The 24,477-nt window shown below is 41.1% G+C and overlaps 1 long non-coding RNA gene across 5 annotated transcripts; it reads left to right on the forward strand.

The window, feature by feature from the left end:
- Window positions 1-20: 20 nt before the first annotated feature.
- LOC112983292 (uncharacterized) lies at window positions 21-22,735 on the forward strand. Of its 5 annotated transcripts, XR_003259204.2 has the most exons (5): window positions 27-275; window positions 966-1,236; window positions 1,634-1,760; window positions 15,933-16,125; window positions 17,898-22,735. It is a non-coding gene; the product is annotated as an uncharacterized LOC112983292 (long non-coding RNA). The 5 variants fall into 5 exon arrangements; XR_010388525.1 differs by lacking the exon at window positions 17,898-22,735 and having other exon boundaries at window positions 21-275; window positions 1,585-1,760; window positions 15,933-16,063; XR_003259205.2 differs by lacking the exon at window positions 17,898-22,735 and having other exon boundaries at window positions 25-254; window positions 15,933-16,063.
- Window positions 22,736-24,477: the final 1,742 nt, after the last annotated feature.

Here is a 24,477-nt window from a genome sequence, read left to right on the forward strand (position 1 = left end):
CATGCTGTGGGAGTGGCCGAAAGCAAAAAGGACTTTTCAGCTTCCAAGCAACAATGAGCCTTACAAAAAAGGCAAGCAAGTGTGGAGGCTGTTTCTGGTAGCTACAGGGCATGCTTTTTTTCTGAAAAAAAAAAAAATCCAATGAAATATTTTGCTCAGCGATATCCAATAACCAGTGGCCTTTGTATTGATTCAGGACCGGAGGCATCCCAGATGTATTTGGAAGGGGCTCTGCAGGGACACAGTCGTTTGAGGTGGGAGTATGTGCTCTGAAGGTCAGTGCTAAGAAGCAGTGGGGAGCAGAGGAGGTAGCTGGGGGGGAAGCTTTCTTAGCCAGCATCTCCTTGGTAAATCTTTTTCTGTTGCTCCTAAGGGACCAGACCTACAGGCACTGAATGCAAATTTTCTAACATAACCAGACTGAATAGCCCTAGACCAGTTCTTGGTCTAGCCCTAGACTGAGAAATTGCACAGAAAACTGTGTGAGTGATGTGTTTTTCACTCATGCAAATGGAAATCTTACCATTATCTTCAGTGGGTCAAGAACATCATCATATGCACATTAATTAAGGCAGCCACTGTGAAATGCCCTTTAAATGTGATCTGATTGTGGATTTTTGAACATCCTTGGTAGCCATTTCACTCCAGGTGTTTAAACAGTGATAAAATCCAATTTTCCTTTCTGATTCAAGGGATGGAAGTCAGAGTAAGTTTTGACATAATACAAATTTCTATGGTTAATTTTAATATTAAGACAAAACAAGAAAATGGTGTGCTACTTGAAAAGCTTCTTTCCCTGGAAATCTAGTATTATAGCATAGGCTAAAAAAGAGAGCAGGGCTGTCTAAACACTTCTTGTCCTGTGTTACTGTGGTTATCAGCTGAGCACTACTGTGTAAGCATTACAGTATGGTTACTTGTTCTGGTACAGCTTAAATGTCTGGAGTTTTTTTCTATTTTCACAGTGACCACTGTCTGCTTACTCTTGCTTCAGAGGAGCACGGCAAGCAGAAGCAGCATTTCCATACTTGTGAGTTAAACTGCCCCTGTGCCGCCTCTTCAGCCTTTCTCACAAGCACCCTTTCGGCGACGGGCTTTCTTCCCTCTCAAGGCGGAATTTCGACATCCTCCCACCCACAGCCCTGACTCCGTCGGCACTCAGCCACGTTTCCGCAGCAGGTCCAACTGGATTTGGCATCTGCGGGAGACTGCCCTTCAGCAGCTGGGACCTGATAGGTAAGTGTAGTCACTAAGACTTCTCCCAAGCAAAATATGACTTACTCATAGGAACAGAGCACTCAGGGAGAAAAATGGTAAAGTAACAATCAACAATGTCTTACTTAAAACATCGGCAGGCCTAGCTCTTCCTAGGTACCCCCTTTCTGGGGACTGATATATAAGATTTTCTGTATGGAAATGCCTCTGAAGAACTTAACGTTTCTCAGCCTTGTAGCACGTATCTTTTTATAATCAGTCAGCCCCCTGCTTTCTGTGTCCACAAGCTCCTCTTGCCAAATTCATCTGGTGAGGAAACTAATGGGCAATGGAAACATTCCTCTGACTGTCCTGCTTCACGTATTGCAGCACGAGAGGACTCCCGGTTTCTAAAACTGAGCTGCCTTGTTGTTAACAGGCTCATTTCCCGGGACACTGAGCTAGCAAATCAGATGCACACAACTTGCCTGTCTGTGCTGTCTCCAAACTCTGCCTCTCTGCAGCATGTGCTCTTCCCTCCAAGGTCAACGCAGGTAACTTGCTGTGTGAGTATTGGTAGGTGGCTGGCTATCTAATGTTATGCTGCTCATTGCGCTGGGAATCTGTGAAAAACTCTTGAAATGATTAGCCTCGCTGTTTTGACAGACCCTGCCATGAGAAGGGCACATGTAATATTCCAAAAAAACATACAGTGTCTCCCAGGATCTCTACAGTCAATTTTAAAGCTGTTCTTCTTGTTAAGTGTTTCATTTAATTATTAGTTGGAAATAGAATAATTATTTTACAGGTACAGGGTAATCTGGAAAGCATTCATAAATGCAGAGCAACCTAGTTAAAGTAGTATATATTTATTAAGCAAAATCAAAACTCCTACTTCCTTCATTTTGTGTGTTTTAAAATTCTGCACATTAAATATGAATGGCATTACCTAAAGATGTAATCTAAGGATGTCTTTTTCTTAAGAACTGAGTCTATTATCTTGATTCAGGAAGTAAATTAAATACTTCAGAATATAGACTATCCTTCTGAATATAGAAAAAATTGGGTGGGACAAATATTTGCTGCATCTTGTATTACTTGTAGGGAGTAGTTGCTTTTCTTCTGTCATCGTAAATGATATAAACATGTTATTACTTGCTTGCTGCCATACAGGCTAGAAATAAAATTATTATCTATTTAATATGTGCCCCTCCTGCTGGATCTCAAATTTCAGTCCGATGAATTTAAGAGTCACTCTCAACTTTCCTGCTATGAGTTAAATCTCAGCCCCACAAATGTCAGTGGGAGTTGTGCCATTAACTTAATTGGGACCAGGATTTCATTCAATGAGTATTTCTTGGAGAAGACCTTAAATACTGTGTTAAAAATCAAACGAGAGAAATCTCTCAACCTACAAATATGTATGGCATTCATTTGTATCCTAATGCAAAATGACTTAGTCAATACCCAGAGGCAGTTAAATTAAGCTTGGTTAGAGCTTTTACTGGCTGCAAAAAATTCAGCAGCTCAGATCTAGAATAGATTTTGTTTTTACTAAGACAGAAACAGACTCCAGATATTTAACTTGTGACATAGCTATGACAGTTATTTGAGACCATGCATCAGTCTATAGTAGCTGGCTGGAGCTGCTGATGTCAAAGGCTGGTTATCTAGATTAGAAGTTCTTCTTACTGTGCTAGAAAAACACGTAAGTTTCTGTGCAAGGCATAACATGCAGGCTTTTTTCCTGACAGAACAAATGAATACATTAGCCAAGGATGTCTGTCTTAAAAAGAAATGTCTCGCTTCAGCGACAGCTGATCAGTAGTGCCCTTCTAGCTAAAGAAATTCAGTTGCCACTTGACAGCCTTAAGATTACTAACTTCTTAATACACCCAACAGCAGCATTTTGAATTTGGAAATTAAATCAATAATGCCATAGCCTATATGTACTGTATATATGCAACATTTGACAGATGCCATCCTCCTAACCATTATGCTTTCAGTCAGAACCGTAATACAAACATTAAATAAAAAAAACCCAGTCTTGCTAGTTCTGTGAAAGCTTTTCAACAGAAATGCAGGCTCAGATTGTCAGAGTGGCTAAGAGAGAGTTCAATGCAGCACCCAGGGTGGGAAAAACCGGCTCTAAGCCAACTTCATTTTCTCCTGGTCTTGGAACCCTGTTGGGGCTGGTGTATAGAGAAGATCATTTAAAGGCTAGTGTAGATGCCAGCAGTCTCAAAGGGCTATTTTAGTAGCCAGGATTACTGGGGCATAAAGGAACCACAAAGCCCCTGCTTTCTGACTATCTCGTGCCAAAAGCACGCGGAGAGGGAGCGACAGAAGACGCTTATAGCATACGAGGCTTTTACTGTTCAGGGTGAATCTCTTCTTGACTGGCCCCTCCAGGACCTGAGACTCAAGCACATCTGCCCCGGTTTACCAATGGCCTGGTGTTATAGTTTTGGGGAGACAGCTAAAGTGCTGAAGATTATGTTTTAAAGACATGATGCCAACAAATTAAATTCAGAGTCTTAGCAGGGCCTTTCCAAATGGCAGTGCTCCAGGGCCAGACAGTTATAGCAGTAAGTTCTATAAATCTTTTCAGAAGCTCCTTGGGCTTCAAATACTTCAAACATTTCGTCATTCCCTTTAAACAGGGAAAATTGCCCAATCCCTTCTTGGAGGCCAGCATAATTATACTCTTGGAAAATAATAATAATAATAATAAAGTTCAAAAGCCAGAAGACTGCAGGTTACACCAAGTAACAGAATTAGTTAATTCTCACAGTAAACACTGACAAAAATATTAATACGATGCTGTCTTAGATGCACTCCTGTGAGTTTACATTGGTGCAAACAAGTGAAAAAAAGCGATTTCAAGAGATTTGTTTAGGACTCTTTGTAGTTGGGAAGAAACTTAATTCCAGATATAAAACTTCTGTGAAGCTGCTTTACATGTCTCACTGTATAATGTGCATTTCTTTATTTGAACATGTTCCAAACAAAACTCACTGAACAGAGTGCTGTGCTCCCTACTTTCTTTTCCTCCATCATAATTGTTCGCTATTGCTATCAGAAACTCTCCAGAAATTCAATAGATTAAGAATGTGCAATTGTTCCATCCATGTTAATTAGCATGCTGTATTATTTTGGAGGAAATAAATGTGGATACAAGTGTTACAGAAGCCTCTGCAATCTTCAGCTATATAACTGATCGCATTGTTGCAGCAAAACGCTCACAAGACAGCTCACAAGACAGTATGAGCTACATGCTCAGGCAGTTGGCTGAGTCCTTGAATGATTCAAATAAACTATCACTTGTTTTAAAAGGAAAACTCTTCTGTAAACGTATACCTTACAGTAAAGCCTCCAATGAAGGTGTGGCTTTTTTCTGTCATGACCGATGTCATCTTGATAAAAATGAACATCCTTCCTCCCATATTTTACTTCTTACAAATTTTTCTAATACAGGCCTAAAATAAAAAAGAAATCAGATAGAACCTAAGACAACTGCACATGTCTTCAACAGAGGAAGAGAATCAAACTAATGAAGATTCAAAAAGGAAAGGAAAGGAAGTATTAATCCAGCAAATTGAACAAATTAATGCACTGTGTTTGGACCCAGTTATGTTTCACAGACTCTCAGGATACTTTACCTTGGCAAAGCATTAAAATGACTATCACTCTTAATTTATTCTTTACATCGATGCATGAAGGTGATTTTTGTGCTCACACAATGTTCTAACTGAATTAACTCATCTGACACAAAGTCCTCTCCTTTGCTTATGTGGAAAAAAGGAGAAAGATTTAGTGCCATTTACACCACCTTAATTGAATACTCATATAAATGGGCTGCTGGATTTTTGCCAGGTTCAGGAAGGTGATAATCACAGGAAAAGAGGCAGCCCAAAGGACTGTTGGACATGCAAGACATTTCCTCAAGAACGTAATGTTGTTGAACACTCCAGAATTTCAATTTAAACTACTGCTGCTCTGGATTTCTACTGGTAGGGGCAATCTGAAAGAGAAGCTTTGTGATTACTAAAAAGAGAAACGTCTTATCTGGGAGCAAGCAGACTGTAACTGGAAGAAACACACCGCTGTGACTGTGGTGGAGGTGAGGTTGCCATTTCAGCACTATCTTCTTGTGGGGCTGATGAGGGCAGAGCTGAGGTGAGGCCCATCCAGGCAGCGAACATGGGAACGAAAGGATGGAGCTGAGGAAGGGGACATTGCAGTGAAGGACAAGGTGGATGGCGGGCTTCAGGGAGAAGAGCAGCAGTGGCAAAGAGCAAGGCCAAACTGGAAGAGAGCAAATTGCCTTTATTTTAAAAAGTGGTTAGTTATACATCAGGTTATTTTGTCAATGTAGTGATTGTATGAACTTCTGTGACATAAAAAATACACGTTTTTAACAAAGTGTGAGTATGGCTTGCAATAGCATCTTAAAAAACAAAGCTTTTGTTTTAAAGAGAAATACTCAAGCAGCCCAAACCAACGGGTATGACCTGTGAGCAAAAAGGAGCTGAGCCTGGTACAATACTTAAATACTGAATCATTTCCTGTATTCTGTGCCAGATAATCACTCAAATCTATAGAAGTTGTACTAGTATGATCTGATACATCAAGAGGCAAGCAGGTTACATTCGGTAATCCTGATCTTATCAGAATACAGAATCTGTGGTGAGAAAGCCTCTCACTTCTGTGTTGAAGGCGTTACTTCCCAAAGTGTTTTTCCAGTGTTCCCTTCCCAGATCAGCTTTTCCATGCATTGCCTGCCACTTTCTCGGTGCAACTAGCATGTCCCAGTGTAACTCCTCCAGTTTGTTTTCTGCCATCTGAGCATAACCTGGGATTGCTTTAGCTGCCGTTCCAGTAGCCTGGAGGCTATTGCAGACACCAGGTGTGCGATTCAATTGCCTGACTTAGGTGCCTAATGTGATCTGAGGTGCCCTCGGGTACCCAGGACACCCATCCGAGACTGGTAACACAGGACTTACGGGAAACCTACATCCCTTTCGAGCAGCAGGTAGAGACCAGGCAGGATGACCTTCGGTTCCTCTGAAGTTACACAAGATGCCTATATTTGGGTAACTCAACTGAGCCTGAACAGCTGGTTCCTGAGCATATTATTGTACTGTGGAAGATTCAGTTGAAATACAAACCAGTATTTTCATGCCTGTTAACTTTTCCTGATGCTGTATGTCTCTTCTTGCAGCCTGTTTTGCAAAAAGCAGTAACGGGTAATTATGCTCTACCCCATCTCTCGCTCATATAAGCACAGGAAGCTAGAATAACATACAAGAAGTAAATGGTTATTTACACATTTATTCATCCTCTGTACAGAACATACGCATCAGTCAGCTTCTAAGCTTGCTTTTCAGTATCCATAGAAACTGAAGAAGAGTAAAAATGGCATGGCTTATTTCCTTTTTCTTTTCCTGATCTTGAGAAGAATCTCACAATCTGTAATGCTATTTTACATTTCGTTGGCAAGTACTTCTAATGTAATTTTATGTCAAATACTGTATATAACTTTAAAAGCTTTTGGCATTTGGTACTACAACTGCAGCAGCGGTTCAGTGTGGTCCCGTTGTTTTATTTCTCTGCACTCACTGAAAAAAACCTTTGCTTTTCACGGTCACTCAGTCCACCCTATGGCTAGATGTCTCCAGGTACTGTGTTTCAACCTCTTAGTTTTACTGTTTTTCGTAGCTTGCTACATACCTTCCTTTCTTGATTGCTACTGAAAATTATGTTTGTGGGAGGAAATAGATGGTAAAGTACCGATGTTAGAAAACCACTTGGCACCTCAAAGCTGTTCCTATGGCAACTGAGGCCTACTGAGGTACTAGAGCATCTATGAAACCTTATACAGCTTTTAAGCATGGTATTTGTGCAAACATGGATCATTTTGAAAACACCACATTATACCATTTTTTTCTGTTAAACTTCATACTCATACATGAACATGTGTTCAGTATTTTTAGGAACATAATTCCGTTGATACCATGACTAAGTCATTACTTAATTTTGCTTGTGGGATAGCCATTGTCATACTAAATTACTACAGGGATTTACAAAATTAAACCATATTAATATCAAAAAAGGAGGTAGTATTCATGCATTCAAGTATGCTATTTTCAATAATGTACGTTTTTAAATGAAATGTGGATGTAAGCACCTAGGAGTAAAAACCTCCTTTTTTTTTCTTAACAGCTTTATAAATATACTTTAAAAATTAATGCTGTATTTTCTTGACTGAGCTGCCTCACTGAAATGGATTAGAAAATCCTGGTCTGGTCCAGGAGGTTTGGTTTGTCAGTTATGGCTGGAGTACTTCTGGCCAAGCTTGCCACCTCTGACCGGTGCTGGCTTCAAGGTGGAGCGAGGTCCTGCTACTGGAGCGCAGCATGGTGCTGCTTGTGGGTCCCACCTGGTGCAGAGGGGACAACCCAGGGAGAGCGGTGTGATCAGTTGCTCCCTTCACCAAGAGGCAACGTGTTCCCTTACCAACACAATTCCTTGCATACACAGCAGTTACGCACACAGAAATATGACTGTGTGCCAAACTGCAGGGGCGATCCGGGTTGAGGGTGATCAGTCCTTGCTCCGGAGGTAGCTGGCGTCTTACAAATGGTGGCAGCTGTGGTACCTGTAGGCACATGGCTTCTCTATATGCACTTCCCCGGTGCCTGCATGCTGCTAGGCCACAAGTTTGAGCCAGTCCCAGCTAACCTGCACGTGGCCGAGGGAGTAAGAGTACAAGCCCATGGCCTGGCCATACCGCCCCGCATCCAGATCCCATGGCTTGGTCCATGTGGAGCAGCCGGCAGGGTGCACACGGTGAGAGAGGAGTTGTCTGGTGTGTTGGGTGAAGGGAATTTTCCATATTAATCCACCTCTAGAACATACTTAGCTCTTCCCTTTTCTGAGCCGCGCTTCCTCTGTGCTCTCATGAGACTTGTCTTTTCCTAGCACACAAGGTCCCTGTTCTGCATCTTTCACCGTTGTGTGCACCAAGCCTTTGTAATGCATGCAAGGTACAAGAAAATGGTTCTCTGGTGCTTCAGCTGGCACATTGACCCAAGCTGTTTCCACTTCAGTGGTGATCACTGAGACTGAACGTTTGAAATTTTCTTCCTGAGAAATAAAGAAAAGAGTCTTGTCAGTAAAAATGAACAGCCATACAAGGAGTTTCATGACACAATGTTTTCTAAAATAATAATTACTTTGTAATGTTCTTCTTTCTAAGCCACTGAAGAATATACTGTCAACAGGATCTCTCAGGCTTTCTTTTAGGGCCTTCATTTATTAATACAATTCAGATATAACTAAGTAATAAAACAATCCATCATCTTTTGTCGATGGGGTCCTTAAAATGCTATTTCAGGCTGTGCACCTGAGTGGAGGACTACAGTCACCTCTGACGTGTTCACATGCCATCCTCCTCTGAATACTCCATGGGAAGGAACCCAGATTAAGGTCTGCCACAGAACCTTTCCTGCTTTCAGACTGTATTTTTTTCACGAGCTGTTCTACTGCTATTGTCCTCAGTTACTGTGATAGACACAGAAGAAAGGGTAATTCTCAGAGAGATTTGTTTAGATATACAGAAATAGAAGGGACCTTCCTAGACACTAAGTGCCATCCTCTACTGTCACAAGCACCGGCTCAGAAATTTATCTATACGTAAAGCGCAAAAGACCTTAAAAATCAAGGTTTGTTTTATAAGCATAAAGCAAAAGTGACATCCAATGGCCTGCAAATCCAGGCAGAATGCTTGGAGTACTTATTACAAAAGCCCACAAGAATTTTTCAGAGGCAATTTCATCTTTTTGCTGACTCCCATGAATTTGCTATCCAGTATCCCCTTTTATAAAGTTGTAATTTGACTTAAAAAATAAAATCATTGTGCTAGAGTTGCAAACAAGCTTGTTTTGAAGATAGAAGTTTCTCAATAACAGTGCAGTGAATGAGAAAACAACATTTAAAAATTGTGCAAAAGGTCAAGAAGGAGAAAGATTAACTTTTGGGGGAATGGAGTACTTCATTCTTGACGCTGAACCCACTGAATGCTTTATAAGTGTTTTCTAAAGTTCGTTTAACATGAGTTGTAGACATTTGTATAGGCAATTTTATAAATGCAAGTAAATAGTAAGCTCGAAAAACATGTGTATTCTGGCTAAACATTTCCCCAACCATTCTGCAAAGAGGTCCTGATTCCACAGTGTGCTGATCATCTCCTACAACACGATAAAACCCCATCGGAGGAAAGGTCCTTCCCTGAGCCATGAATCCATGCAGCTGTTGCTGAAGCTAACCAGAAGGCCTCAGCAAAACTGGAATAGCCACTCAAATATAAAACACAGTGATATGAGTAAAGCAAACTCCCATGAGAAGGAATGAGTAGCATCAGTAGCTACTACCCTGAAACCAGGGCAGACAGACTGTGACGCCTTGCAAACCCAAACTATTTCATGCTGTGCTCTTGGCCTGCCCTCTTAAGCTAGATTGTGGGGGTCTACAGGCAAATTTTGAATGAACAAACCTACCCATATAATTCTGACAATGCATCTCTGTCCAGAACTGCTCACGGTCCTTTTTTTCTTTTTTTCTTCCTTTTTTGTAAAGAGAGTATCACTAGTGGGATAGGTGGCTTTCAATTGTTGGACCTCTGCCTTCTTGTAGTAAAGACTATCAATACAGTAAATCCCAGAAGATAAATGGGAGAAAACAAACAAAAGATGGAGACACACATGAAAGGGAACAGAAGAAATGACAGTCAAAACAACAGAAGCAAGAATCATTGCAAAGAAGGGAAGCCTGCAGAGTTGGTTTGTCATCTTTCCTGGAGCAACCACTAGTACCAGGAACACTGTCTGAATACCACTGCAGATACCACCTTTGCTCGTAGTAAACTAAGTCTGGAGATAACCACTATTGCTCACTCTCTCTCCCTCTCTTAGAGTTCTCTAGTCATCATACCGGAGGCAGTTTCAAAGGCAAATGGATTATCACATCAATTTTCACTTGTAATTCAGATCTACCTAAATGAACAGGCCTGTCAGTGTTCAATAACTTCAAAAAAATAGCTCAACAAAAGTTAGAAAACACTAACTTTTTTGAGCTACTTTGAGGTCAAGAGGCTGTAGGGTAAATGTATTTTAAGCAGACTAATAGTTGAAATCTGGAAAGACTTCTAGTCAAAAAAACTCACAGGAAAGGAGTCTGGTGAGGAAGTGACAGACGTCCCTTCTGAACATTTAAAGAAATATAAATATCCTCCCGTCCAGTTTATGCCTTCTTAGCAGAAACAGTCACCTACAGATCCAGAAGATTTGGGTAGAAGCTGAACTGATGCTAGTGGCTCCTGTCCTGATCGCAGGATAATAGGAGACAGAGATTGAGATTCTTCTGTGGTTGCTATTGCAGTTATATTTGCTGAACAAGAAGTACATGTGACAAGGGTTTGGTACTTTTCCATTAAAAAAAAAACATGGTCTCCTCTCTGCTAACACAGTAATTAGGCACCTCCATAATCAACCTTTTCTTAGATGGACATTCTTGTTTGGGTATCTTACATTTGCAATACAAAGCTAAAAGAGGAAAGAGAGTTTAAGTAGGACACAGCCACCAAATTTGGCAGTGTTCCCTTTGAATGTTTTTCTAAGGATTTTGTCCATATGAGTTCTGAGTGCAAATGCCAAATGACATTCAGGAGAAAGAGACTGAGCTGATAAAACTCTGCAGCAGTTTTTTCTACTATTTTGGCTGCCTCTGGTACCCAAAACACATTTTTCACTTGACTAAAATGGAAGGAAGAAAAAATAGGCACTAATCTTCCTTTTTAATTAAACTGATCGGAATAAATCATGCACAGGTTTGCCTTTTCATGTCATATTTCACTAGCCGAGTGGGATCTCAGAAGCACTGTGTTGCAATGTGCAACATCTCTGATGCGGTAGCAGCTTTTTTGCAGGTATCTCCTCATTCTGTCTGGACGCCTTACTGTTAACAGCCTCCTCTGCCCAGGCAGCTGCGCCTCTGAGAGGAGAACAACATGTTCCCTCAGTACAGAGCGCGGAGTTGTTTCATGTCCAACGAGAGATAAAATGCAAGCTGCTCCAAAGGAACTTCCAAATCGCCCTGTAAAAGGAAACTGCAGAGAGACAAGCTGCTGGCAGGACGAGAGATCAAAGGGTTATGTTAAGGACTTATTGACCATGTTTCTCTTTCATCGGGCCAGATTATGCAACCTGCCAGGTGCAGGATACTTGCTGTTTCTAAGGGGTGAGCGAGTATTACAGATACGTGAGGGGTGAATATCTTCATTTGAACGACACAGAAAGGAGAGAGGTTTTGCATCAGGCTCAGGAGGAGGAAGGAACAGGTGGCAGATGGGGATATTTTGGAGCGCTTCTCTTACACTTTGTAGTGTGCCAGTGAAAAGAATTTAAGCTTCGTTGTTATAGGAGTTGGTGGATATTTCACTTCCCTATTTACACATATTTACTAAAAAAGGGAGAGGGGGAACCTTTTAAGCTGAAGCATTCGTGCAGTAAATTCAGTTAAAGAAAGCAAGAATATGGAGGCCATGGAGCAAGCCCGCTTGTTCTCGTATCTATTTCTAGATGGTTCGCTACAGATATTTGTATACCTGTTCTTAAAATCCTTTAGTGTAGGGGATTACACAGCCTCCCAGAGCTGCCAGCTCAGCCCTGAAGTTCATTCCCCCTGTATCTTCTGTTTCTGTCAGAAATTCACATAACTCTTTGCACTGCCCTTCAAAAGATGCCCTTGATGAACTTCTGCCCATACTGTTGATCTTCCCCGAGTTCTTTCTAGTTTTGACATGTGGTGCCCGAAACTGGCTGCCAGGGCCGTGGGCGCAGCCCCAGCCCTGGTGGACACTGGGCACTGCTGTGGGTCGGGGCTGGGGCCGAGGCTGCGGTGAGAAGGCAACTCACCCCACGGTAAAACAGACAGCGTACACTGGCTGCCCAGCCTTCAGCGGGCTAAATTTCAGTGAGGTTAATCCATCAGAACAATTCTAAGGTTATCCTGCCGAATGCTTCGGGACACATTTTATCAGGCTCAGTTTTTACTAGCTGCTTCGACGATCTTAAACTTGCTCAGGTCCTCAGCACTTGCGTTTCCCTGATTCCTCCCCTTTGTCACTGGCGATATTGGTGGCGGCAGATGGCCTTTGCAGAGAGAGGTGCAGCAGAAACACATTGCACGGTTTGGCCTTCTCAGCATCATCTGTTTGTCTTTCCTCCCCCCGAGCAGCAGACCAAGCTTTTGCAGCCTTCCTCTTACTACGAGGGTAATTGCAGAAGGATTTCCTGTTACCCTTTACAGCCTTTCTGCTTTTTTTTCCCCCTTCTGTAATACTGTGCTACTCTTTTACTTATTCAGCCATGCTGATTTTTTTAGTAGTCTTCTGCACCTGGATGGATAATCCAGTGCTCTTCGGTGGTGCCTTGCTCTTCCACAATCCATTTTCCCAACTTACTCGTTCCCCTGTGACTCTAGCTAACCTTCTCTGAGGTTGTCGAAATCTGCTTTTTGAATAACTTTATTGCCTCATACAGTTCCTCTTTTCACAAAATAGGGAACTCCATCACTTCAGGAGAAGGCTGTCCCCATCGTGATCTCTGAACTTGTTGAATAATTAATCCTGTTGTATTATTTTCCCAAGTACCGAGAGTACTTCATTACCGCCAAATCCTGTCCTTTTCATGTAGAAATATAAAAGCACTCAGAAATCAACATAAACATCATGTCATGTTTTTATGTGCTAGAGCAGTAGCTCACAGATGTGTTGCAAAGAGGACAGAAAAACATCAGTATTTCTATTTTTTGAAAATATGTCAGCCCTGATACAGTTCAAAGATTAAGATAAAATACAAATTTAGGTCCTGCACTCTAATTGTGCAATCTGTTGGAAACATGAAAATACTATTCAGCCTTTAAAGAAGTTGTTTGTACTTTATTTAACTGTGATTTGCTTCAAAATTTGATGATAATTTAAATCTATAGGATCTCAGCAACAGTCCAATGAAACCAGTGAAGAACATGTACTCATTGAAGAATTCTAGTTCTCATTGGTGGGTTTTAGCTAAGGCTGAAAGTATGGAGCAAAATGATATATAAGGTGTTCAATATTTTAAGCTAAATCTCAATAATCAAAATGGTAGAGACAATATTATTTTTTCTTTATATCAGTGGTATTACTATCATGTTTATGATTGCCCTGCTGGTTTTATAAGAAGCATAGAGTGTTCTTAATAATACCATTATTAATGCTATAATATATGCTGCTTGAGCAGGGAGCTTGTAGAATGCAGACTGTCTGGAATACCTCTCTACATACAAATAATAGCGTTTTAGCTGTTGCTTTAGCTTTACTGTCTTTCTGAGTAGTCCCTACTGTTAAAAAAGCTTAAAAAATAAAAAATTATGATAGAAAATAAACTGCCAATTTCCTGACAAATTAAAATTAAGGGCAGGTGTCATTTTTAATGCAAAGCTTTTCATTACAAAAATTGTATAGAATATAATGATGTATATAGCTTTTTTTATCTCTTAAAAATCAAAATATGGGTGCCATTCTTTTCAAGCATAGTTCAGAGCTATGAAAATATGAAAAAATGGAGGAAGTAAGGTGCTCTTATATCTTATTTATTTTTCTCTCTTCATGCATAAAGCAGAAAAACATGAAAAGATGTTTAGAAAAGGAGACAAAACACTATATTTATCTCCTGCTCTTCACTTTCTCAGTAGAAAAATAATGAGAAACAAGAAGCAGATGAACATGCCCAAAACTCTAAACAAGTTTTGGGTGAATATTTCGAAGTGAAAATTTGATAAAAAATCACTGGAACTGAAAAATATTTTTAATATTATATTTTAGTATCCGTTGATTTGCAATGAGAACATTAGGTATTTCCAGATTTTTGCTTGTTTATGGCAGGGAGTATCTTGCAAATGGAACTTGTACCATTTTGGACAAAGGTGGGGCAAAATATGGTCCTCATAAAAAATGTTTTGTCCATCATTTGAGATAGACACGGTATTAATGAAGGAGAAATAACAGGCTGACAACTGTATTGCTCAGAATCATTGAGTGATAAAGAGCCTGAGAGAGGGCTGTTTAATGCAACAGACCTTGATTTTAACCAGAGCTAAATGTGTGACTGAGCAGCCCAGCACCTATTCTCCCATAAGCTGAGGAAGCTACGTGCCACAGAAGTGCTGCGTATTCGCATGCTGGCCCCTGCTTCCACACAAAAGGAGCTTTTATTTTAACGGAGAGGTATTGAGCAACAAGGCTTTGCACAACACAACAAACCGAACACAAGTGTCTCAAGCGAGACACTATTAAGGCATGGGAAATTTGCCATGTCCCTGTAATTTATCATTTTAATTGGAATTAGACAGATTCCATCAAAGATCACTGAACAGAACAGCAAGAAATATATGTTTTCCCTTAGCTGTTGTTATTACGCAGGATAGATGGAGAGCTAAGCTAGGGGGAAAACCCTTTTCAGTGTAAACAGATATCCATCTGATCTGTAGAAGACGTGCAGGAGAAGAAGGGAAACAGGATCTTTCAGATACAATCAATACTGAAGAAGCAAAATAATGCCTTTTCCAAAGACCTTATATGGCTGCAGACAGCCTTGGTTACTTCTTACAAAGTCTTGTGTTAGTGCTACAGTAACTTCCCTCCGCTCCCTGTTGGTGTATCTGGGACAAGTTTTCCAAAGATTCATTCTCTGAACATCCAGGTGCTGCTCATTTAGAGTTTCTTTTTATAGGCAGACTTAATATAGGATGAGGTACCTGGCCTTCAGAGTGGAATAGAAAACCATGCGTGTGCAGCATAGGCTTCCAGTTTAGGACACAGGCAGCTATAGGCATCTGTAAAGGTCATCTAAAAAATGCCAAATACAGCTAGAAATGTCCCCTGGGAAAGGCAGGCAGATATGGGGAGTCTTGCCCCCAAGGCGGAGCTGCAGGCAGGCATCTCCGTTCACTCAGGAGAGCGCTCCTCTTTCTTTCAAAGGACTGAATGTAGGAGTGTGCGACCCACCTGGCAGCAAGCAAAATACGGGATGAAAATGGAAGAATGAGACAGGATTGGGATAGTACCACTCTTCCCGTCAAAACTATCCCACCCCGTGGAGGTGAACGCTGCTTTATTGGTATACAAGATCATGCTTAAAGCACTTAGAGATGACAGTATAGTCTGAACTTTTGTATTGATTTTGTGAAACCAGCCGCCTCTACTGTCAGCTCTGTGCTCTGCTGCACTATGTTACACTCAGGTGTCACTAATACAGCATAACAGGAGCAAGAGTCAGTGTGCAACGTAGTCCTCAGCAAGGTCGGCATGTACATCCAAACTAATTGCCTAGATTTTCTTTTTAGCCAGTGGGAAGAAATGTCCTCTCTCTAGCCTGCAATTTCCACCCAAAAGTAAACATCTAACTTAGGTCACATAAACTGTGCCCTAAAAATGCTTATTGCTCTCCGCTGACTATAAATGGACTACATCAGATGTAGCTATCTATACTAGACACATCTAATGTTGGGTAAAATGAATCCAACCTTTGGAGCCTCAGAGACACACAAGGCTTTACAGTTAAAGCTTATTATTATCAGCTGCTTGAACCCTTGAATGAAACAGAGTAACACCACTTTTCCATCTACCTTTTTTTCAGAAATCCTGTACCTTCAGCAATTGTCCATGATGACTTAACTACAGAAATGCAAGTGATTGCGATGGATCAAGCTGTACCAAATCAATTTTCAGCAATGATCAAGACCCTAATAAAAGGAAACATGACTGTGCCACTGTGACTCATATCTGAACTCTGTATTCAGTTTTAGTGAGCAGGTAGAAATGTCTTAGAGGTGAGCAACAGATGTGGAGCAGCTCCGTGTTACTCTTCCTGTCATGACAGTGAGAGTGCTCACACAGTTCAGCTGACAAACAGTCATCCCTGAGTCATGAACCTTGACAACTTTTGATCATCATCCCATATCCTTCATCACTGATCATGGTTAGCTTAGCAGAAGAAAGGATAAATTTAAGTCCTCAAAGTTTAACTTGGTTCCTCGTCTACATTTATAGTAAAAAAATAATTGAAACTAATTCAATGAAACAAACTGGGTTCTGATTCGATAACGTCATAAAACACCAGACAGGGCGAAACAGCATTTTCCAGAGCTGTATGCTCCTCCAGTCCTCATAGAGGCTCAGTCTGGCTGTGTAATATATCACAATTAAATCTATGTCTGTTAATCATTGCAGCAAAAATACTCAGTCAGTGGTAAATATTAGGCTAAAGGGTAGGACGCTGACAGCCGCTCTTGTGGGTTTGCTAAAGTCCGAAAGCAGGAAATCGCCAGCCCGCCCTTCTTTCACATCTCTCCCATGCACAAGGGACAGAAAAGAGGTACCCTTTTCCCACGGAAAAAAACTTAAATTCTAAACTACCTCCTACAGCTTCCTGTGAGTTGAAATGCCGCTCGCATCCTGACCAGCTCTTAGCTCCTTGCACTTATTATCCACTGTCAACTCAGAAATCTGCAGCACATTAAGAAAGCACAAGTTGGGGACAGCCCAAAACAAAGGGAATTAAAATGATGATAAATACCACAAGGAATATCATTTTAATTCAATAAAGCCCTTCCTTTTTTAATCAGTGCTGGAGCAGAGTTTCCATTCTGACATGCCAGAGAAACAGAAAAAAAAGGAAAGGTCGGGGAGAGCTTATATTAAAATAGAGCACCTTGGTCTGAGCATTTATGGTCTTTTCTTGCAAACCTACCTCTGCAAACTGCATGTGAGTGTAACATGTGGTTTGAGAAAAGAGGCAGAATAAAAATAAAAATGTACCAGATCAGTCAAGCTCTATTTGAGGAAGTGATGTCGGCCGAGGCCGCAGCGGAGGGTACCTCCCCGAAATATCCCACCACCCACAGCATTGGGTAACTTTTGTTTTTTACCAGGCAACAAAGTGGTGCTTAGCTCCTGTTAGCACCAGTTAGTTGCATCGCACGTAACCTCACCGAAAGTTGAAAACCGACTAAGAGATGACAGCATTTTGCTCCCTCTGCAAAAGTGTCTGCCTAAACCCATCGCAGAGTCCTCCTATACTGGTAGTGAGTCCTGCACTTTATAGGCCTGCTCCCCATCTCTGAAGTGAATGGAAAAGTTGATTTGCTTCCGAGCTGCTCATGTTATCGATCTTACCTATTTCACACTGTCCATGCTCCTGTAATTACACCTCTACTGGTTTTGTTTCGTTTCTCTTATTTCCTCTCCCATCAAGTAATTCACTTTTTGTTCATTTTTATTCACAATTTCCAAAATGGTGTAAACAAGGAAAATGATCAGGTGACAAAACTAAATGTCCGACTGGCACTTTCAGGCAACGCTGAGGCAACGATCACAGCTAATAAATGAGCACGTCCCATCATTTTTAATCTGGGTACTGTCGTAGGAAGTTTTGCACTGGATTACATCAAAAACGGTTCTTATTTTCTATACATACCACACAAACTATTCTCCTGCAGAGAGAGGGCTGCCTCAGAACCGTCGCGCCAGCAAAGCGGACCGATAGCAAGGCACATCATTTGACGTTTCATCTGTTTTCAGGATATTTGTTTGTGTTTTTCAGGGGCCTTACTCCTGCGAGACCGCAGCTTCCCATCGCCGCTGTAGAAAGAGCGGAGCTGCTCTTGCCGCCTTGCTCGGTGAGGAGGGCTGGTGGCAGGAAGCCACAACGGCTCTGTGTGTTTATCTCTCCCCATCTCACAGCCCTGACAGAGCAAGTCTATTTGGATAGCAAGAAGCTGCGGTAACCAAGCAGCCACAAAATACTAAAAGGGACATTTCCCAGCTACTTACATGGCTAAGAGTAAGTGCAAAACAAGTTCTTTTTAACAAAACAAGTATATATTTTCATGAGACTAGAGTGAGAAAAACGAATAGCAGCTTTTGCGTAGGTGCATTTACTTACATAATCTTCAACAAAATCTTTGCCCTTTAGAATAAATTCTGCTTCTCCCTAATGATTGGTTTTACTGACAAGGAAATTAGCAATCCCTTAAAATTCCCATTACAAGCCCTACATAATTCATCTTGAGCCTTTATGTGGCTAGCTCAGAGCCATGCACAGACCATCTCCCTTCTTCTTCTAGAAAGTAGCTCCCATTTCCTTAAGGAATAACAAAATGACTGCCTCTATGAAGCAGCCAGAGGCACTTAACCCCTTCCTGGCATGTTTAACACCTCCCCTCAGGAAGAGGTGTTTTAAGCAAATACTGCCAGATAGTTACAAGCAAAAGGCTCATAATGCAACTGCCAAATGTAGACCTAAGCGCTCCCAAAGGATGCAGTGCGCAGGCCCAGGATTTCAGTTCAACATAATCTGCAGGGTCAGCAGCAGTTTCGAAGCTCAGATCTGGACCAGAATTGGTCCCAGATCTGCAGATGTTCAGGGCAGACCTGTATTCTCAGACCATTTCTATTATTTTAATTTCTTAAGTGATTGACTGCAACAATTTCCAAGTAAGACAATAACAAAACCGTCATGTGACTGCTAGTAGCAAAGTTATTCTATTTCCAGATGGGTTACTGGAAGCAAACATGAGGTTTCACATCAGGGATGCTCCAGAAAGCTAAGATCTGATCTTACAAACACCACTAACTGCCCCACAGAGAGAGGCTGATGTCGGAGAGTTCTGCATACAGACAGCCTAAGAGCTTGATAAAATCAAAATCCAATTTTTATAGCCCCCAAATTATTATCTCCAGTGGGCTTACATTTTAAGCAATGAGAAGTACATTTTTAAATAAGAAGTGGGTATGCCTACATTCCTCAGCTAACCCAGAAAAGGAAACTGCCCTCTGGGCGTACGACTGCCTTGCAGACATCTTGTGGACACTGTGGCTGCTCTGAGACGGTATCTGTGCATACTTAGGTTTTCCAATTAGTAGGCGAGATTTCCTGATACATTCTGGCTGCCTTTTACCACTTCAGTGATGCAGAGCAGTCATAAAGTTTAATTGCCCAATTAAACAGGGTTTGGAGTTGTTTCGCGCTGCTTGAGCGCCACAAAGCAGATTGAAAAAACTAATGAATCTGGCCAATATTTTCTTTTCGGGAGGAAAATGTAAAATTCAAGGGCTGAAGTAACCTAAATAAAGAGGTAGCTATAGCCTGTACTGGAACATTTATATTTCCAGTGCTCTGGAATGAGTTAAAAGGAAAGTGTTCAAATTCCTCCTATTCCAGTTACAGCATGGCAGAGAGATAGAGACGGGTGTGCAAGTAAAACCAGTCCCCGTCCGCCCTGGCCTAACCAGGCTGCGTGATGGCGAGAGCAGCTGTGGCTTCCTGCCACTGTCCTTTGTCAGTAGAAACGACTTCTTAAGAAACGGGAAAAGGCAAAAAAGCACACAGGCGGCAATCACAACTCTCCAACGGAGGTATCTAAAACTTGAGAGGGAGTGGGGCACAAGGAATGGGGCAACAAATTAGGACGCAGACAACCGGAGCTCGTGGCTGTGCCACTTGCTGCCGCGGCTGTTTATCCTGCAGCAGGTCCCTTCCGCAGCTCTGCAGATTTTCTCCCCACCCACTGTCTGTGGGTTCCTGTTATTTTTTTAAAGCGTTTTGGTTGTGGGGGTGATGCTGCATGCGTGTTTCCGAGGTGAGGAGCACAATGAGCTCCTAAGGATGGTGGAGGCCTCTAGGGACAATTTGAATGCAAATAAATACTCGCTGTGATTATCTAGACACCAGTAGGCGTCTCAGTAAAGCGGATTCATTTGTAAGAAAGCTGCCTGATTACTTTCAGGTTAATATTTTTTAATGAGCAAAGTAGACTGCTGACAACATAAAATATCGGCTATTACAGTGTTTCTCAAACTGTCAGATGTAACTACCAGAGGAGTCATAAGAGAGTTCAAAAGGACCACAGCTCACATAGTCACTTCACAATATTTTTATACTAAAATACCAGTGATTTAAGGCAGTATGTATTTCTGTTGATAGGTAGGTGGTATCCAGAGTTTGCTGGATTTTCATGAGAACGGACAAATTGAAAAGAAATTCACGCTTGTAAAAAAAAAAAAATTGTGAAACACTACTGGAGCAGTAAGAGTGATGGAAACACAAATGTGGAACCTAATTTATTAAAAGCATCTGAACATTACCAAACTCCAATTTACTTATAATCTTTATAGAGACTCTAAAATGCTGTGGCGCTTTGTAAGATTCACGAGCAGCACAATGCGCCTCTGTTATGAGTCTTTCGGGTCCCGGAGTGCGTCAAGAAGCCTTTATGGTGGTGCCCAGCCATGCCTGGTGCCTTTCCAGCACCCATGGGTGCAGGGCAGCGCCACAGCCCAGCCCGGCCCTCGGTCCCGGTCTGACCTGGTCCTGCTTCTGGATGGACCTCGGACCTGGCTGGTTGCTTGCTGCATCTGGGGCTTCAGCCATCACCCGTTTTCCAGCCTGCAGCGGTACCGACCCGGCACACTTCCCACCTCCCCGTCCCAAATGCAGGCACAGCTACGTACGTTCCCTATCGTTCCCTATCGTTCCCTATCCCCTGCTCCTGCCGCTGCCCTGACCGCCCACATGCCCTCACATCAGCACCCAGGCACTTCCGGGGCTGTCGCCACACTTCCACAAATTACTGAGAGACAAAGCCATAAGGAAGAAGAAAGAGTGAGCAGAAGGAACAGCAGCAAGGGGAGGAAGGACTACATTTGCAGAGCGGGAAAGAGTTGATGAGATCTTTGGTTAAAAACAACATCCTACTCTGGTTTTTGTTTATTTTGCATTCGATAAGCACTTCAGGAGTAAATACCTCTTTAGGATCATGGCTGCATGACAGAAGTTGCAAAGGTCCGACTTGGAATATAATTTCCCCAGCATTCAGGGTATCAGTGGTTTCACTTCATCCTATTAGATTGTGCTTTCCACAAACATGGCATAATGATTTGGTTGGAAGTTACCTCTAATTTTATTAGAATTGAAAATGAGTTTAAAAGGAATCTAAAATAGTTCATTTTCAAGCTAAAGAGTGGGAAGTGCTGAATAGCACTGCTAAAGAACATGGAGACAGTCAATTTAAATCAACTGATTTAAAATCTAGCTCAAAGTAGAAGGGCCTGGAGGTATAATCACTACTAGGTAGTTATGCAACAGCCATATGTGGACTCATGAGCTGGTCCTTATCGTCTAGCTCAAATGGCACGAGCTGGTACTGTAAAGATGCAAGACCTCCGCCTAGTCTTTCCCCTTGAAAGCTAATGTGGGAATAGCACAAGGAAAATACATTTCGAGATTACTCACTCCAAACCGCAAAGTGGATGTTTCGTTTTGATATTTGGGAAGGAACAAGTAAATATATTGTTCAGAGAACAGCTACATTGCTTAGACTCGAGCTACCCCTCAAACAGTTGTCACCTCACTGCTTAGGGAGACATGCCATCAAAATTAGAAATGCAAGTGAAGCAGATATTTTAACAGCTTAAACGAGGGAACCAGAGACTCTCGATATAAGGTGGGTTGGCAAGTCTAAACAGAGAGGTTTGGGCTGACACTGCTTTACAGAAAACAAGATTTCTGTTGCTAGGGTTTCCAAACGGGCACATTTTGCAAGCCATCAATAAAGGCACTGAATTAAAATTAAATCCGGAAGGCTGACAGGGACTGTGCCACTTCTGAAAATGGACTCGATGGTGCTGAAGGCGAGGGTTCTGCATGCGGTCAGTTGTCGCTGCTGCTCCATTTGCTTAAGTCTCTGTATTCAGAGGATTGGATAATTGCATAAAGGAAATTCAGGCATGCACAGACTGAGAGCACACAGAGGCAAGATGGTCTTTTTTTCCTTTTTCCACAAACGGTGTTTCAACCCTTTTGCTGTCGAAAGGCAAGTATCCTGTCCGTTTCACAGGAGATACAACTAACTGCTAAAAACTCTGTACAAAATGGTAAATCGATATATTGAATTTTAGCATGTTATTGAAGCATGCTTAAGCAAACTGTATGCATGATGTTTTAAAAATAAATACCACATGGAAAATCTCGTGTTCTATTACTTTTTAATTAAGAAGGGATAAGTAGCAAATACATTAAAAATAAATTCCAACAGATCTGCAATCTGATGCTGTCTGTGGATATAAAATATTGATATCAGCTCTATGTTGGGATATCAACCATATGACATGACAAAAATACATAACTGTAATTAAACTGTGATTTTTAGGACAATGGAAGATTGTGAAAAGTTATGTGGATGGCTTATCTCTCTCTATGCTTCAAGAGGATTTTGAACAAAGCCTAAAAAGCAAGATATCACTGGCCATAGAATGGAATTATATGGTGCAGATGATATGGGCCTTTTTTTGTTAGAATACTTACATCTTAAAATAAATGACTGAAAATTGCACAATAAACAAACTTGAATAAATTTTAATTCCAGTCTCCAAAAAAAAAGGAAAAAGGAAAAACCATTTATATAAGAACAGTAATTCAGAGTATCACATATAAAAGTATCTTTAAATCAAATGGAGTACATTCTGTCAGTCCTTAATACTCTACTGTTATTTGTTCAAGTCAGCCCTGAGGTATCTGTGAAATACCTGACCTATTTGCTTTCAGCCCCTACCAAATGATGGATTTGCTAGAACTGAGAGGGCTACTCCACTTGACACACACAGCGTGCTGGATATAAAGTAAACGTTCCAAGATTTCCAGTGATAATGAACAGAAGTCCTATTTTCTAAAGTTACAGATACTTTAAAAAGTCCGATCTAATTAACTTGGATGATGTTACACTTTTTCCTTGATTTTGATTGCTTTAAAATAAGTCACTTTGATTTTTAAAAATGCATATTTCCCTTTTCCTGTGATGCACAGATACAATGCAATGCATCATTTCTATGATATCTATTTTGCAAAGATAATAGTTTCCAGGCAATATCATGGTCTTTCTAAGGTTTTTAATAGCTTGATACTTTTGCTATCAGTGAAAATAGAGATGTTTTTATCTGCTCTGTATTTTTTTGAATCTTCATAGCTGTACTGAGAAGTCTTAACTGTTAAAAAAAACTTTTATAAAACCAAACACTGAGGAAGAATATAATAAAACAAAATTTCAGCAAAACTGAAATTCTGATGGAATCTATGTGTAAATAGGAGTCCACACTGGACTTGTGTTGAAGAAGAGTTTACAATTTAGGTATGATTCTTCACAGAGAATGGATGATAAAAGTTCAGGCATCATTTAAACTACATTATTAACATCAACAAAGCAATTCCTCTTGCATCTTAATCTGCTCACCATATGCAACACCTACATTAGGATCTGGAAGTACATACTGTACTGTTTTCTAAGAATACTAAGAAGCTATATATAGGCTCATCAAAATAAAAATAAATAAAAATCTGGGGTCTAAAGCTCATATGAAGTAAGGTCTTTAACCTAAGCTGTGAACTTTGTACTGAAATACTCAGGAATTCACACATGGTCTGTTCCGCTTGCCAGTCCATCAGAGAACTGACCTCCACCAGATGGGCAATAGTTTTGCCAAGTGGCTGCAGCACAGCTGAGTAAGTATAAATGAGAATCTACAAAACAGGACATGTCAAGGGACCCTGAGATTTCTACAAGCACTGAGGAAGCAGCTTTATGCATCTACTTCATGGTAAAGAAAAAACTTACTTTCTGGGTTTACAGCAGAACTAAAGCTGAAGTAGCACTCTTTCAGCTTTAGAGCATGAGAAGGTCAGTTTTGCTAATGTCGAAGTTGTCTTTCTATCCTTTTCATAGATAAGGAGAAAGAGAGATAATTCCCAGTTGAAACCCATCAAATTCTTTTAGCAAGAGCCTATTGTTTTCCTCTTACTTTCATCTACCATTGGTCAGCTTCTGTGTTACATCTTGTCTTCCTTAGACTCTGAACTCTTCTGAACAAGGACTGTGTCCTCCTATGCAGTTTTATAACATGTAACAAAGGCTGGTCATAATCCTCACTAAAACCTTTGGATGCTACTGAAGTAAAAATGAAAAGAAGTAACACTATGTACAAGAGCAGCCAAGGAGTATCCTGATGCTGTAATTACAATGATATTTCTACTGCAAGGACAATGGACTAGTTGATGAGCCTTAAATTTGTATGAATGTTCCAGTCCATCATCCTCTACCATGTATATGATTCTTTTACTTTGTGCGTGAAAC

This window comes from Dromaius novaehollandiae, chromosome 1 (assembly GCF_036370855.1).
Source record: "Dromaius novaehollandiae isolate bDroNov1 chromosome 1, bDroNov1.hap1, whole genome shotgun sequence".
Lineage (NCBI taxonomy): Eukaryota > Metazoa > Chordata > Aves > Casuariiformes > Dromaiidae > Dromaius > Dromaius novaehollandiae.